Source organism: Thunnus albacares, chromosome 11 (assembly GCF_914725855.1).
Source record: "Thunnus albacares chromosome 11, fThuAlb1.1, whole genome shotgun sequence".
In the NCBI taxonomy this organism is placed as follows: Eukaryota; Metazoa; Chordata; class Actinopteri; order Scombriformes; family Scombridae; genus Thunnus; species Thunnus albacares.
In genome coordinates, this window is record NC_058116.1 from 9128179 (window position 1) to 9144076 (window position 15898).

Consider the following 15898-nt stretch of genomic DNA (forward strand, 5'->3'; position numbering starts at 1 on the left):
AGGAAATGGAATCACTTCTTTGAGTTTGAAAACACCCCCTAATGCTTATTTAATTAAACAATCGTAACCACATCTCATAAAGTGCTCAGAGTTAATAAGATTTCCTAAGCAAACCCACATTAACGCAGACTGCTGCCATGCTTTTGAAAATCTGCATTCTCAAGATGGTGTTTGGCAAACTGAGGCAGAACTGGGGCAAATTACACTATAAAGTTCAATTTTATGTGTGTACTTGGTAATTTAAAAAGTGTCAGTGATGTCACATTTCATTTTAGGATATTGATATTGCCATCTGAAAAAGGGAGGAAATCAAAACCACGTAAACATGTCTACCAAAACACTTCCTGTATGAAGTATTTTCAGATCTGGATCTTGCTGAATTGCTGCAAGGGTAGGAAGGAAACATGTGTTAGTAAACTACCAGACGCAGCCACACGTTGCCTTCAGAGTCAGTAATTTCTGACTGAATAATCACTAATGACTGAGGACCAATAGCTCCCCGAAGCATCATCTCAATCTCTCCTGTGACTGGCTAATTGTAGCCAGACACACTAACCTCCCTGTGGCCTGTGTCCTGGCTGTAACCCTGGCACTTCTCTTTTTCAAATTCAGCCTCTCACTCTTCTTTTCTCTTGCTGTTTTATCAGCCTTTTTTTTTTAAATTGGCCCACTTCTGTTCTCTCCCTTTTGCTTTTGCTTCCCCTCCACCCCCCACCCCTTTCAGCTCAGCTCAGCTACGACGACATATGGGAAACTTTTTCAGGCTGATTGCTCCAATCTGATTAAGGGAAGTTATGTAGCTGCCATTTATCGCTGCTGTTGTGATCCGGCAAGCAGCTGTGACGTTAAGGCCCTCAGTTGCTTTTTCTCTCGATGCCTGTTCTCAGTCCAAACTTATCCATTAGATCCTGTTCAGACTCCTCCGATTGTTCTAACTGCCAAGGCTGCACCATGAATCAAAACCTCTGGCATACAGACAGATCTCTCCATAATTGTGCAGTTCAAAACAATGCCATGCCCACTTAAAGCTAGAGTGGCCTGTGCTCACTTAATTTAGAGTCAGACAGAAACAAGAGGGAGGGGGTAGTGGGGGAAAAGTGCTAGAAAAAAAGGAAAAAAAAAACTTTCCCGCGAGAGGCGATTTTACATTACATTAATGCAGTTGGTTTGGGTTCAACAAAAGGGGGACTTGGCCTGAGGAGCTGAGCGGAGAGGGGAATTAGAGCATTTAGCCATCTCCAGACGCAAGAGAGAAATGAGCCTTGTGGCCTTTGTGTTATCTAATCTCGTTTGCATTTCCTTTCAGCATCATGAAAGAGAAATGTAATAGGGGCCTGATTGTGTTTGTTTGGTGAAATTCTCATTTAGGCTGCTGTGACTATGTGCCTCTGCAAATAATTCTCTCTTGGCTATGATTTTGTGTGTGTACTACCCACATTGGTGGTGTGTATAGTTTGTGGAGTGCTTTGAGATGATGAAAAACAGCAGCCTTAAAACCGAAGACATCACCGATTCTGTCTCTGACGCGTGAACAGCTCGGATCATAGCTCTGAGTGATTGACTAGCGGAAGGAAAGTGCAGGCCTGATGACAAAAGAGATGGAAAATGGACATGGAGTGGATTTGACATGATGAGTGCCAATGCCCCCATTGATCAGTAGCATTGACATCCCTCCCAGAACCCTGGAAGGTTAGGTTGGAGTAGGCAGGCAGCTGAAGGTCACAGCTCACTGTCACAGCACTGTCCAATCACATTACACATCATGCCGCCTGCGAAACTGCTCGCCTTCCTCACATGATGGACAGATGACAATCATCCTCGCTCTATTGTCTCACTCAGTCTCCTCAACTCTTAGATAGGCTATGTGTTTTGGAGATTTTGCTCCTATTTATATATTTAAAAAGTGTCAAACTATATTGTTGGTAAAAGTGTCAAACTATAACATCATCTGTATCAAAACTTTTACTAACTTAATGATGATTAATGATTGTATTTTGTTTTCCACCATCCCCAATTTTCACTTTCTGGCCCTGCAATTGCACAGAGCAGCTGATTTATTGCTAGGGGTCAGTCAGAGAAGGTGTTTGTGCTGGTAGCCAATGGGCTCTTTGTGTTTATGATGAGGGGAGAGAGGATGGAAAGGTGATTTAGGTAGACAGCAGGTCTGCTTCTTCTCAGTGCAAACCTCCAGTAGACAGGCCATTAACAGAGGTGACAGGGAAAAGCAGTGGCAATCGCTTTGATTCTGATTTACACCCATGCTGAAAAACCCAAACAAATTAGAGGAACAAAATAATACACAGCGAGAAATAAATCACATTAATGATTAGGCTTTGAACGACAGTCAGACATGAAAGCGAGTGGTGGTGGGGGCATCTGGAGGAGAGGATGGCAGATTATGAGATGATATTAGGAGCTGTCTTCACAGAAAGACTGAGAACAATCAGGCACCAGCAGTAACAAGGAGAAGGTCTTTGTTCTTCTCTCTACTCAGTAACTAACATGTTATTATTCAAGTCAACAGCCACTAGAACCTCGTTAGTAGGCCAAGCAGCTTACTGCTCATTAGCTGACAAAAGGGTGAAATCCATTGACAAGAAATGCAGTAAATGTAGCTCGTGGAGCTTTTTGCCTGTATGCAGAATACAAGATTTGTTAAAATTAAAAAATGCACTTTTTCATGGCACAAGCAATGTTTTTGTTAAGAGATAACATTTTAATTGTCATACAGTATAAAGATATTTGGGATGGGCCTTTTTCAGTTCAGTTATAATGATCACTACAACACAGTAAAGCCTTTCTTAAATATGAATACAGTTTATGTAGTCTACAATAGTTACAGTAATTTGGTAGCTCTTTACATTCAGAGCTTGGTAATCACAAGGTAATAGTGGGGTATTATTTAAATAATAAAGAGGTAATAATAATGTAATATAATGGTAATTAATTAACAAGTAATAACATAGTATTAACAATGGGTAATATTAAAACTAGGTAATATTAGACTTAAATTTTTGAGTAATAAGTGGCCAAAAACAAAGGGGTAATTATGCGGAAACACATCTAAAGATAACAATGAGGCAGAACTATTTAGTAAATAGCACTGTAAAATTTTGGTAACAATACCGTAACCTGCTAATAAGGTTATATCATATTTTTTGAAAAAATGACAATAATTAGGTAATATGGTTCATATTTTCCAAAATATTATGGGCTACTATCAATGTAATACCTTCCAAATTACATGAGAATTCATGGAAGTTAAAATTGGTAATTACCAGATTGTAGGGCTGAAATTCCTCCTCCTTTATGTTCCAAACATTACCTTTTGTTTTAAGGTAATATTGTAAAAATTATTATTTTAATGCTGTGTTGCTTTGTTACCTGGAAACACACCTGGTAGTTTCTGTGTAATAGCCATGAATCAGAGCTGCAAAATGCACAACTACAAGTTCCTACTTAATTTTATGGTAATATTTCCTAAAACTGAAAACCAAGGGTCAGAGAAACAGATATGTAATTTTAAATTTAATAACATGAATCAAGCATGAAAAAAACACAACAGCTGTTTCTATTTAGTCCTATGGTTATTTTACAGTATGCGAGAGATGCACCAGTATACTGTTTTTACTATATACTGCAGTGACACATTCTGACAGTATCAATACTGCCAAGCATTTCCGTTACCCTCATTACTGTGATTATCATTATTTTCAGAGGCCACTGAACACAGAGCAGTGTTCCTGCCTTCATCAGCAGTTTTATTTTGTTTAGCCACATGGACGGAGCTTTCTACTGGTCAAACAGAGGTACAGAGAACCACTGACGAGCTCTCTGGACATGACTTTCTATATTAATGTTAGCTGTCAATCCACTGAGGTGTGGCTAACTTATGGGTGTTTAGTTGTAATATTCACTAAGAGAGAGCTGACTGACAAAATCCCTGCCTCAAGATCACTCACATCATGTTCTTCCTCACAGGTCAGCTTCCGCTCTGCTGGTGTTTGTGAGTCGTTATGTGGAGAAGGTGTGTAGAAAGGCAGTCAGCACTACTGGCCTGTAAGAGCCAGAGATAACAAAAACGGGGATTTATTCATCTCGTATCGTTCCTAACTTTAATGGATCATAACATATCAGGTGTGGAAATAATCTGCAGAAACCAAACTTTTCTGTGGATGTCAGTTTTTGAGCCAACAAAAGTCAAAATGTGGACTGCAACAGACTAGGTAAGCTTTGTTTTTAGCCTAGCTGATTGCTGGAAATGCCTTTTGCTATGTTGTAACGCATAAAATGCTGAAGAGATGAAAGTCTAAGCTTTACGATAGGCTCATAAGGAATCTTATCAATATTAATTCGAATTCACAACACAACCTGCTCTCAAGGTACTGAAATTTGATTGATCTAACGTGGTAACAAGGCATGATTGGTTGTCCCTAGCGTAAACAAGATTCCAAGCTGAAACAGTTGTTGATCACTTGTGGCCATCTATAGCATTATAAAATAGTTTTTTTCAAAAATTGTGAATCACCACAACCACGAGAGGTCCTTGAGTATACAGTCATAGATGTATACAAAAATATTAGGCTGATGGGTCCAGTAGTATGCGAGATTAGCTGCGGACAGATACACACATGGACACACACACACACACGACCAAACGCATGATCCCCTCCAGGCTTACACCTGGTGGAGATCAAAATTAATGAATTTTCAAAATATAAATAGGTGAGTATAATCTAAGAGACACAAACACTGAGCTGCATTTAAAGTGATTTCCAGTCAACTGTCTTAAACTTTCAACAATCTACTTTTGTTTACAGTTTTCAAACTGTTTTTGATGTTTTTTTTATGAGTCCAACAAAGCTGCAACATACAGGACACTGTTCAGTTAATAAAATCCCAGGTGATCATGTTAGAAAGTCATTTAACTATATTTTAGCACTATTAGTAGGATTTCAGGAAACGTCGATTATCGTGATAATACCATTTACCGTGATATTTCTACCTACGATAACAATAATCTCATTTTACCATGAAATTAAGTAGAAATATGTAGTTATGCATTTTGCAGCACTGATTCATGGCTATTACACAGAAACTACCAGATGTGTTTCCAGGTATCACATCACAGCATTGAAATAATTTTTACAGTATTACCTCGTTCTAGTCTAATATTACCTAGTTACACCCATTGGTAATACCACACTATGACTTGTTAATTACCATTATATTACATTATTATTACCTCTTTATTATCAAAATATTACCCCACTATTACCTTGTTATTACCAAGCTGGAGTTGCTACCGTTAATTTTTATTGTTAATGATTTATGTCATTCTTATGTTATATATGTTGTTGCCACTTGAATTAATATTTTCTATGTCTGTTTCAAAGGGACAAACAATGTAAATCCAGTTATAAAGATGTTCTGCCCTCATCAATAAATAGTAAGGCACTTAATGGTCATACAATTGTTTCTGGGCTGATTCTGGCCTTATTATTATGTGTTTGAAAAACCTACAAACAATGTTGGTGTATGAATGTTTTCACTTGTGGCAGTAACTTATTTTTTTAGATACTTGTGGTAGTGGCAACAAGCTGTGAACAAACATTGACACACAGTATTACCACTTTTTAAGTTGATATATTGTTATCTATTTATACATCTAGCAGATATGACACAACATCCGCATTCATTTGGAGACATATTTGTTTCCATCTGGTGAATGTACACTCACCAAACACTTTATTAGGAACACCTGCTCCTAATGCAACCCAATACAACAGCTCTGCCATAAATTATACCTTTACAAAGCTTATACATTTTCAGTTTTTGTTGACATTGTCAGAAAGGTGATAATTGTCCTTTATTTTTATTATTAAGGGCGTAGTGGGTGGTGGTGGTGTAGTGGAGTGCATTATACTGAAGTAGTAGTATATTTTGCCTCCCTCATGAATGTTAATGTGGTGGACAAAACATTAGGAACACTTTTCAATTTGATTGTATTAGATTGAACAGGTGTTCCTAATAAAGTGCTTGGTGAGTGTAAGTCCCATATTCACTCTCTTTCTAGCTCTGTCTCCACTGACTGCTAAGGGAAATATCTGGCTCTTAAGTCGCTTAATGCTTCATTTTGTCCACCAGGTAGTCGCTAACTTTGTCTGACTGCCGGGCAGGTATGGCACAGTGGTCTTTTTCTCTGGAAACAGCTGCCTGCTCGTGAGACTGAACCAAAACAGTAAAGTTGTGGGACAAGACAACCAAAACAATGGGCTAAAAGATGCTATAAAGCTCTGTAAAGTAAAGTGCGGAACCCTGTGATAAATCTCTGATGGTTTACCACTATGAGCGACCCCTTTCATATTACAAATAGTCACTTGATTCATTGTAATTAAATTAAAATAAATTCAATTAAGTAAATGTATTATTAAAATATAAATAATTAAAAATGAAATAATATTTAAAAAATTAAGTTTAAGGATGATCCCAGTCAACAAATTTACGTAATTGGTATGAGATTTATCCTCTGCATCAGTTCAGGTATCAGAATCAGTATTGGGAAGAGGCAGGAGGTACATTAACTACAATATAGCAGATGCTTCAATCAGAAAGGGTTTTGCTGCTCAGAGAAAACTGCCAACCTACTGCACATCTGACCTGTTGATAGACTGTTGCTGCTCAAAACGCTGAGTGCTGCTAAATAAACTGGTCCGAGCCAAGTAGCTTACTGCACTGTGGTCCCACGGTGAATTCCAGATGACAGCACTAATGGATGATCCTGTGATGTAATCATCTCTATCCCTACTTCCTTGTTCAGCAGATGGGCTGTATTTCCCATTCAGACCTCTGAGATTGAAAGCTCCTTAATGCAAACATGCAAAACTCATTACACTTCTTATGTATGCACTCCTGCTGGAGATCCACAATGATTACATAATTCCATTTGATTTAAGTTAAATAGCCCCCAAATGCTTTCCTACAATCACATTTGACAGTTGGTCTAGAAGGTGAAGCCTCAGATTATGTTTGTCTCCATCTTTGGAGCTATAGTATGCGAATGATGACTTACAGCTTTCTGAAGGAGGACTGAGTTACAGAAATGTTCCTTGTCAATCTGCACTCTTAACAACTGTGTAAACAGAATTAACCACAACATCACAGAACGACCCAATAACACAAACCGCTAATGAGGTCCTGAAATTTGCCATGTAAATCATTGTGACTATGATCCTCAAAGCTTGTTCTACATATATTGTTGACTAGCTGTAATATTAGCCATGTGACCCCAGAATATCTCTAAAATGGGTAAAACTATGAACCACAATGCACATTGCCATTTCTTGTGACAGAAAGATTTCCAGAGTGATAATTCTTCAAGATAAGTAGATGTTTTGACAGTGTTGAATGTTACCGAGGGTTACATTTCCCAGATACACACCATATTGGCAGAGAAATTGCATTTTTTCTTCTTTCTGTCAAGTTGTGGTTGTTTCCAACTCTGTTCTATCCATTCAACCAACAACTTCAACGTCAAATATACTTTAAATATACTGTAGGTATTTGTTGACACAGTTGACAGTCAGGCCCACTGAAGGTAAAGCAGCTCAAACCAGGTTGATTCTTCTCTCCAGTCACTATCAACCAGTGACATCACTGGCAGACAGTTTTGAACCTTTTTTTATACACATTCGACAGGGTTTCAGAAAGACCAAAAGAATTTGTTATAGGGCTGCAACTGCAGATTATCATCTTCAAAATTGGTGTGCTATTTTGCGGGGATAACATTTGCCACTTTTAAACCCAGTGTGGTGCAATCACAAACACCACTTTTCATTGGCAGGCATTGTAAACTTCATTGTAAACTGCAACTGGTAGATATCAATTCTCATTGTGAGCTGCCAGAATTGTGGTAGCTAAGCTAGCAAGGCTAACCATTGGCCTTTGAGGGATTACTTCCTTGCCAATGCTCCGCAGATGACCCAAAGCTTTTGAATTTCTATTCATTATCAATTACCAGTTTTTTAACTCAACATTATCCATTAGAATCACAAAATGTACAAATTGTCTGTTATTACCTGTTATGCATACTCCTGTACTGTAAGTTATTGCATCAATCTAAACAAGATGTGAACCAGATGTTGAATGCTAAGAAGTTGTCACTTATGTTTGGTAAAATAACAAGGTGCTCAAATATTACAGCCAGTAAAGGAGTTGGAATGTGGACGGAAATGATGAGCAAGCTTTCTATGGAATTTTGGTTGCACTTTATTTTAGGGTACACTGATTAGATGTTATTTAACATTTAATGCTACCACTGTGGGCCTATGATAACTTAATTAGACAACACAGGCTGTAATTACACAAATTTATTGGGCATAACCTTTTTAATAGTCAGACAAAACACTGAGAGCTCAGAGGACAATGCATTTATTTGGCCTTTATTTAACATAGTTTCACTCTCTTATAGGGCCATTTGTTGCTCATTAGAAGAAAACTGTACTGTAAACTTAAGTCAAACCACATCGGGTCACATCTGGTCACTACTTCACACATCCCTCGTAGCCTGGATGTTTTATGGAGTTCCATGGAGTTTGTAGGTAGTAATACATAGCCTAATACATGCTTCCTTGACACCCAGTAACATTAGGCTATGGAAGCTGCCAGGACATTGCATCTTTATTTCCACTGTTAGACCATTATTAGACTTTCTTAGAGGGTAATTTGCAACACATTACAACAGAACTGTACTGTAAACTAAATTGAAATCACATATCTGCTACTTGAGACATACCTACACCTTCTTCAGCTGGTCCCATGCTGGATGTCCTTCCTGTGTCTACCAGCAATGTCAAAATATGTCATTACCATCATCAATGTTTCCATTCAGTTGTTCTGCTAAAATGTATGTATTATTATGCATTCTGCAGCTTTATACATTCTATATGTCCAGATTAACAACTTAATATGCTTTATGTTCTAAAATGGTCCAACCAACGTCCTGTCTGACCCAGACGTCTGTTATACATCTTAATGTCACTTTCAAGAAAATCCTTATAATAAATGATATATAACCAAACACTCAGCAAACACATTAAGTATCTTAGTTAAGACATATGCATTCATTTTTACAGAAACACACTGAGTCAATATTAACGTGCAACAGTATTTCATTTGGATAAACAACACTGATGAAAGATGATCATCAAAAGTACACCTTTCTGTAGATAATATAACAATTTGAATTCTTAATTCTTTTAATTCAGTCTGATGCACTTTTCTCCAGTTTCCATCAAGGTGGTGCAGGCTAATGCTAATGCTAACTCCAGAATGTAAACAGCTGCAGCTGCTGTTAATCCTCGTTGTAACTCTGAGGAAAACTAGGCTATAAATTACTAAACTCCTCATCAACATGAATGTTGTAGAACATACACGCCAACATAATAGCAAACTTACCTGACAGTTATTTCTGCACCATTTCTGTCTTCTTGGTCCTGTTGCGAGCAGCATGTACATTCTCTGCTCTCAACTCTTGTAGTGAACTACATGTATTCTCGTGAGACGGGAGCGTGTCTCGCCCACAAGCATGAAGATAATACATCCATGATGAAGATATGTGTCTCAATAGTAAACCCTTCGTAACTTTTATTAACCCAGACGAAGCTCACATCACTGCTGAACTGTTTAAAACATATAACGCCCAACGATGTTGATTCTATGTGGAGAGGATGTCCCTCTATGATAATCTGCTCTCAAGCAATTAATGAATAAAAAAGCTTTTGTATGAAAAATACGAAAACAAAACACCCATAGATGTGCTGCACATCGAAACTTTGAGAAGTATTTGAAGTGTTTTTGAAGTCAGGTCCAGGTGGACCTTTATTGAACGTGGCAAGGATGACACCCTGTGACCGTCTGCTTACAACAGTTTTTAAACAAAAATTGGATTAGACCTGATATTCATTAGGAGAAACTGACACTTACACCTGCATATCTGTATTCCAAATATGTGCACACGTGACTTGAGATTCATAATTTGCATTTCAGGTGCATGTTGCTGTTTTTGGCATCTGGAGCCAATTTTGGCCAGTGACACAATGTCGCTGTGGGAACAATGTTTGCTGGGATATTTTGGATCTGATATGGCATTGTATTTGATTTCTAATTAGACTATGATCTTGTAAAATGGGATTCTAATAGCTTATAATTCTAATTAGAGCATAATTTGGTATACCAGTGTCTATTGTGGGTCTAATATGGCATTATATGCAGTTTCTAATTACAGCATAATTTAGGTGTATGGTGTCTAATTAGGGTATAACTGTGTTTGTTTACAGTCTAATAAAGAACATATTATTTCTAGTTTTTGTCTTAATAGATATAAAGTACGTCTTATCAGTGTACTGTAAAATAAAGTGTGAAATTTTCATTAAGCAATGAAAGGTAGTGGAACAGAAGCTACCTCCAGAAGTGTTGCTGGACATGTGCTGTCTATATCTGCTCAGATAATAAGAGATGTACTTCCACCTGTCACTGACAAGCCTGTATGTCATCCTGTCCAAGCATCCAGTCTACCAGTAGCTGGGCTACAGCAGCGTCTGCTCTCCCTGGGGAGCAGGGTAACAGAATCCCAGGCTTATACAGACATCTACACAAAGGACAGGCCTGCAGTGGCAGGTGGCCCCAGCATAGATAAGTGCGTTTTCTGTTGGTTTTTTTTGGGGGGGTGGGTTGTGAATGAAGGAGGACTGCTCACTTCCAGCGCCTGTTCTTCTGATGCCGCCCGTGGGCGTGACACAAGGAGGTGGGACTCAGAGTGAAGCAGTACACTGTAGACATGCTGATCTGTTTATGTCTGTGTTAATGCATAAGCAACCCCCCTCCAACCCCAGCCGCCTGCACACAGACACAGACACAGACACACACACACACACACACACAGAGTCAGAGGGACCACAGACTTTCTGCTCTCTCATGCTTGCCTTTCTGAGGCGGTCCAAGTTACAAATGCTTCATTTAAAGCTTGAAAAACACATACCACGCTAAACTTTCACCCCTCAGTTACTATTGCTACGCATGTTGCTTTCTAATGTAGCACAGCATGTATGCAGTTTGCAGTTGTAACGGTGGCAGATCTACCACGTGAAATTTGACGGCTTTTGAATCCATGGGTCCTTGTAATTAAGCTTTTAATTTCGTATTGGCAACTGCTGATTTTGCTGGCTGAAATGACAACTGTGTTGGCAGATTTACTAAACTGTAGCTAGCTAGCCAATCAATGTTAATCCTGTGAATTAACAGTATCTCTGTGATTTGGTTAAAAATCCAGTTCCTTATGGCTTTTAAATGTCTTAAGCTGATTTGTATGATCATTAGAACTCTGCAAAAGGGTCTTAGATATGTATTTGAAACAAACATAATTCAGGACTGAGTGATGATGCAAAATAGACTAAAACAGTCTAAAAACAGGTCTCAGGTAAAAGTTTGCATCCTCACCAGTTGATGATCTATGTAGAAGACATGGAAACAAATAAGTAGCATCATTCTATCCTGCAACTTGGACAGGAAACACAGAGGTTAATGGTAGTATTTTCGTACAATGTGTTTCACTTTTATGTGTTTCACTTTTAGGAGAAAAGGCTTTGTGAATGAGGACTCACTGATGAGTTTATGTCACAGTTAAACCTCCCCAAATCCACCAGTATATTACCCTAAACTCTGACATAGTAGCATCTGGAACTGGTGTTAGACCAACTTCCAAACAGTAAATGTTCCAGTTGTGGATGCAGGGCTTTTTCTAATTTAATCCGTAAACCCACAAAGTAAATGTAGTTACAGTCAACCCCAACTCACAGCAGTTTGTGAAACAGTCACGAAATTTAATCTATAGATTCATGTACATGGACACAAATGTTCCATTTTTTTTGTGACACTCAGCACAACTTTCAAACCAGTGTATTTCAATTGTGCCTGCACCATGTTTTTTTTTCTTGGTCGGGACTCGGCAGCACTGAAGCTGTATTGTTTTTTCTCACTTGTTATTCATTTTTAACTATAACCACTGCATTACTCAACATTTAATCACAAGATTTTATCCTTGTTTTTACTTCTTCATTTGAATTTCATCAGTAGTCTACAGTCAATGGTCCATATCAATCCAGTGGGTAGACTGGATTTTCCTTACTGTGCTAAAAACGAAAACACAAGGGTGTCCGTAACTCAACAAAACAATAGGTTAATGTTAAGGCCATCAGTTTTATTTCTCCTTTGATTCTGAGAAACAACTTTTTTTTTTGATAGGCTAAAGAAGGGCATTGTGTTGAGGGTGGACGTGGTGCGTTTGACTACTGTTTTGGTTTCACTGCTGTCGTTGGGCTTCATTCCATTTCAAATTGCCGCCAGTCCACCGCAACCAAAATCAAAATGCCACTATCTCTGTTAAGAAAAGGCATTTTATAGCCTGTGATTGTAAAATGTGAAGTCACTCATTTAATTTTATATTTCCAAGAATATGTGGCTGAGGATATTTAATATGAAATCATCTTTCTTAAAGCAGTGTCGTCCAATACAGCACTTATTTTAGCCTGTTAGCATCTGCTACCACCAATTTTACTGAGAAAAATACATAAAACAGCTTGCAAGATAATTAAATCTGTGTCTATGGAGCTGTGCAAAAGTTAATCAGGGATCATTTCTAAGAAATGGAACAAAACCAGCTGATGCATCATCGCAGACAGGCTTGAAATAAAGCTGCTACGTTTGCTAGCCTGATTCACTCAACACTCAACAGTACATAAAAACTTCATAAAAACTCTGATTTTAATCCCACTACTTTGGTTGTTAAACTGTCACATTTAGTGAGTCTATCAGTCAATCTTTCAGGTTTTATCATGTTTTATGTGAACAGCCTGCTTTTAGAAAAGGACATCAATAAAATAATAATAATAATAAATAAAAACAATAAAAACAATACAGCGTCTGTGCTCCCAAGTCTCGACATGAAACATACTTCCAACTGAAATACATGAGTTCGAAAGTTGTGCTGCGTGTCACAAAAAGAATGGAAAATTCATGTCCATGTACACAAATCTATAGATTAAATTTTGTGACTATTTCTCGAACTGCTGTGAAACAGTATGTCTAATGATAATCTAACTCTTGACTGTGGAAGTAACACTATACTAGTTACTCTATGTAGTAAGCACATTAGCCAGCTATGCTAATGTTAGCAGCTTGTGTTAGCAGCTTGTGTTAGAGCAGTTGCATCAATGGTTTTGTTTTTAGAAAGCTGATAAAAAAAGCCTCCAAAGTCTTTAGGCATAGAGTGTTGCTCTTGTGCTGCATTCACGTTATGTTGGCAGAGTGAGATAAACAGAAAAGCCTCCCGCTATTCAGACTTGGGAGAGCTCACATATTATTCAAAGATGGCTACTCTCACTAGTAGTCCCACTAGATAAATAACCTAAATTAAATACTGTTGTTTTGTTACATATTTGTAGTAGATTGTTAAAGATCTGGTATTATGGCCTTTTTTGACTAATTTTTATAAATAGTGGGTCTATTTCAAACATATGTGACGTTTTATTCATCAAAAGTTGTTGAGATTTTTCTCTAAATCAATCTTTCCTTACAGCCCAGATTCCCTTCTCTCCTCCAGCAGGCTGTTTCAGAAGCTATTTACATAAAATTGGAATTATTAATGACCACCTACTCCAATTGGCTGGAAGTGTGCCCCCCACCTTCACCCCCAGCCAATCGTAATACAACCTAATGAATAATAATGTAATAATGTAATGTAATAATTTACAAAGTAAAAGTATTTTTTTTTAAATGGAATGAGTAACAGAAAGAACCAATGTTTACAGGTGTGCTTGTTTAAAAAAAAAAAAAAAGATTAAAAAAAACTGAAAATCCTGCAGTGTACTGTGAAACACACAAACAACCATTAGCCGAGGGAAAGATTGTCTCCAGAAGCTGCTGAACAACGAGCAACACTTACAGTGTCCTGCTTTGTTTGTTGCCCGGCTGAAATGCTAACTCTGACTACAGAAGTTTCGGCAGGAGTGGGCTCATGCTAAAGATTCCTGCATATTTGATTTGGTTTTCTGGTGTAACATAGTAACGAGTAATGAACGTATTAATGTACTCGACACTGCTTGCTCTTGTGCTGCAAATTTCAATATTTCAAATAACTTAAAAAGACAGAGGAGGTAGAATTGAGTAATTTTACAGCACAGAAGGCCCCACCATCACTCTAATCCATCCCAAAGATCTTCTTTTCTTCTTTTCCACAATACCAGCCCTTTAACAAATGAAACCAGAACCCCCAACCTTTACCCAGTGCTTATAGACTGTAGGCTTAGCTTATTTTAAATGAGCTAAATTCACTCCGTTACAGTTATATTCAACATTCGGCAACCATTTTACCAGCAACACTGGTAGTTGTTTTTGTTAGTCAGAAATTTCTGATATCTCTGACTTGGAATAACAAGTAGGACGCTGACATGAGTGTTTCTTTACCACTCTGCTGCTCATAATGACAGTCCGAATTATATAACGTGAATGCAGTGTTATTTTCGATGCAAACTGCTTCGGAATGCACAAAGCTTTACAGACTTCTCATGCCTAGTTACGGTTGCTAAGCTATTGTCGAATCGTTTTGGGAAGTGGTTTAGTGAATAGTCAGTTAATTGGCAGATCAGCTCTTGGAATCAGTTATATGTGTCACTGCATGCCCTCCTCTTCTCCTCTTCTCTCCCTCTGTCCATTTTCCAATCCTTCCACCAGTCTCACTATTTAAACACACCCATCTCTCACTCCAGCCAGGCTCTGACAGCAGAATTTGCTTTTTTTCTCAGAGGTGAGTTGCAAGATACACAAACAAGACAGAGGCGCATTTATGGTATTTGTATAATCCGTGAAGTGAAAATTACACACTATTTAGATGAAAGGCAATTAGACAATTACAGCTAATGAGGCCAATCCTTTTCTTTCACCCCAAAGAGTCCACAGACTAATTATCAAATTAAAGAATGCTTCTTTCTCCCCCTGACCCCGCGCTGTCGTAAAGGGAGGGTGCTTTGGGAAAGGCAAACATTGGTCTACTCTGTTGGGGCTGAGGCTGGAGAACAGGCAGGCAGCATTTAGAAAGTGATGGGTGTATTAATCACTGCTTAAGTTAAGACAGCTTTATGGTCTGCAGGGCAGCTACACACACAAATGTCAGAGAATATACAGACACTCTGCGGCTCAGACCGTTATACATCATACAGGACCGTACCAAGAGGGCCACCAGCCTAACAGGAAACGTTGTTGCACCCATAGGAAGTGGACCTGCTCAGACGACTAGCAGACCCTGCTGGTGAAACTTCCTACTCTGGGGAGGTCAAAGGTTTCAGTGAAATCCACCTGACACACATGCATGTACAAAGACTATATGCATGTTTTGCATTTTTATCTAGGATTTATTCAAGTTAAATAATACACAGACCTCACAACAGATATGGAGGCAATGACAAAAAAATGTGATAACAACCAACTGTGTCAGTTTCCTGGAAGAGAGATTCATTTGCTCTCTTCTGCAAAAGAAGCAAAAAAGCTCACACTGATGCTCATACTGACTAATCAAACAGCGTCTGTTTTCTGTCTTAGTGCTTGGAAAGCTGATCAGGCTCAATGGGAGACCAGGGAAATAATTTCCCAGTGTCCCCCTTCACATGTCTGTTGCCAAGTAGTCCAGCTCCTTATGGTACAGAAGGTTTAGCTCCAAAACAGCTCTCCAAAAATGTTCATGGTCTGTTAATATCATCCCTTAATTAACTCTAACTTAACTCAGACCATATATCACCCCCTCCCCCCTCTACACTTTCACTCATTTGCTGGCTTAAACTACAGCTGC

The 15898-nt window shown here is 38.4% G+C and overlaps 1 long non-coding RNA gene across 1 annotated transcript; it reads right to left on the reverse strand.

The window, feature by feature from the left end:
• Positions 1-8354: 8354 nt before the first annotated feature.
• LOC122992375 lies at positions 8355-12493 on the reverse strand. Its single transcript, XR_006406036.1, has 2 exons — positions 9457-12493; positions 8355-9370 (listed from the first exon to the last, which is right to left on the reverse strand). It is a non-coding gene; the product is annotated as an uncharacterized LOC122992375 (long non-coding RNA).
• Positions 12494-15898: the final 3405 nt, after the last annotated feature.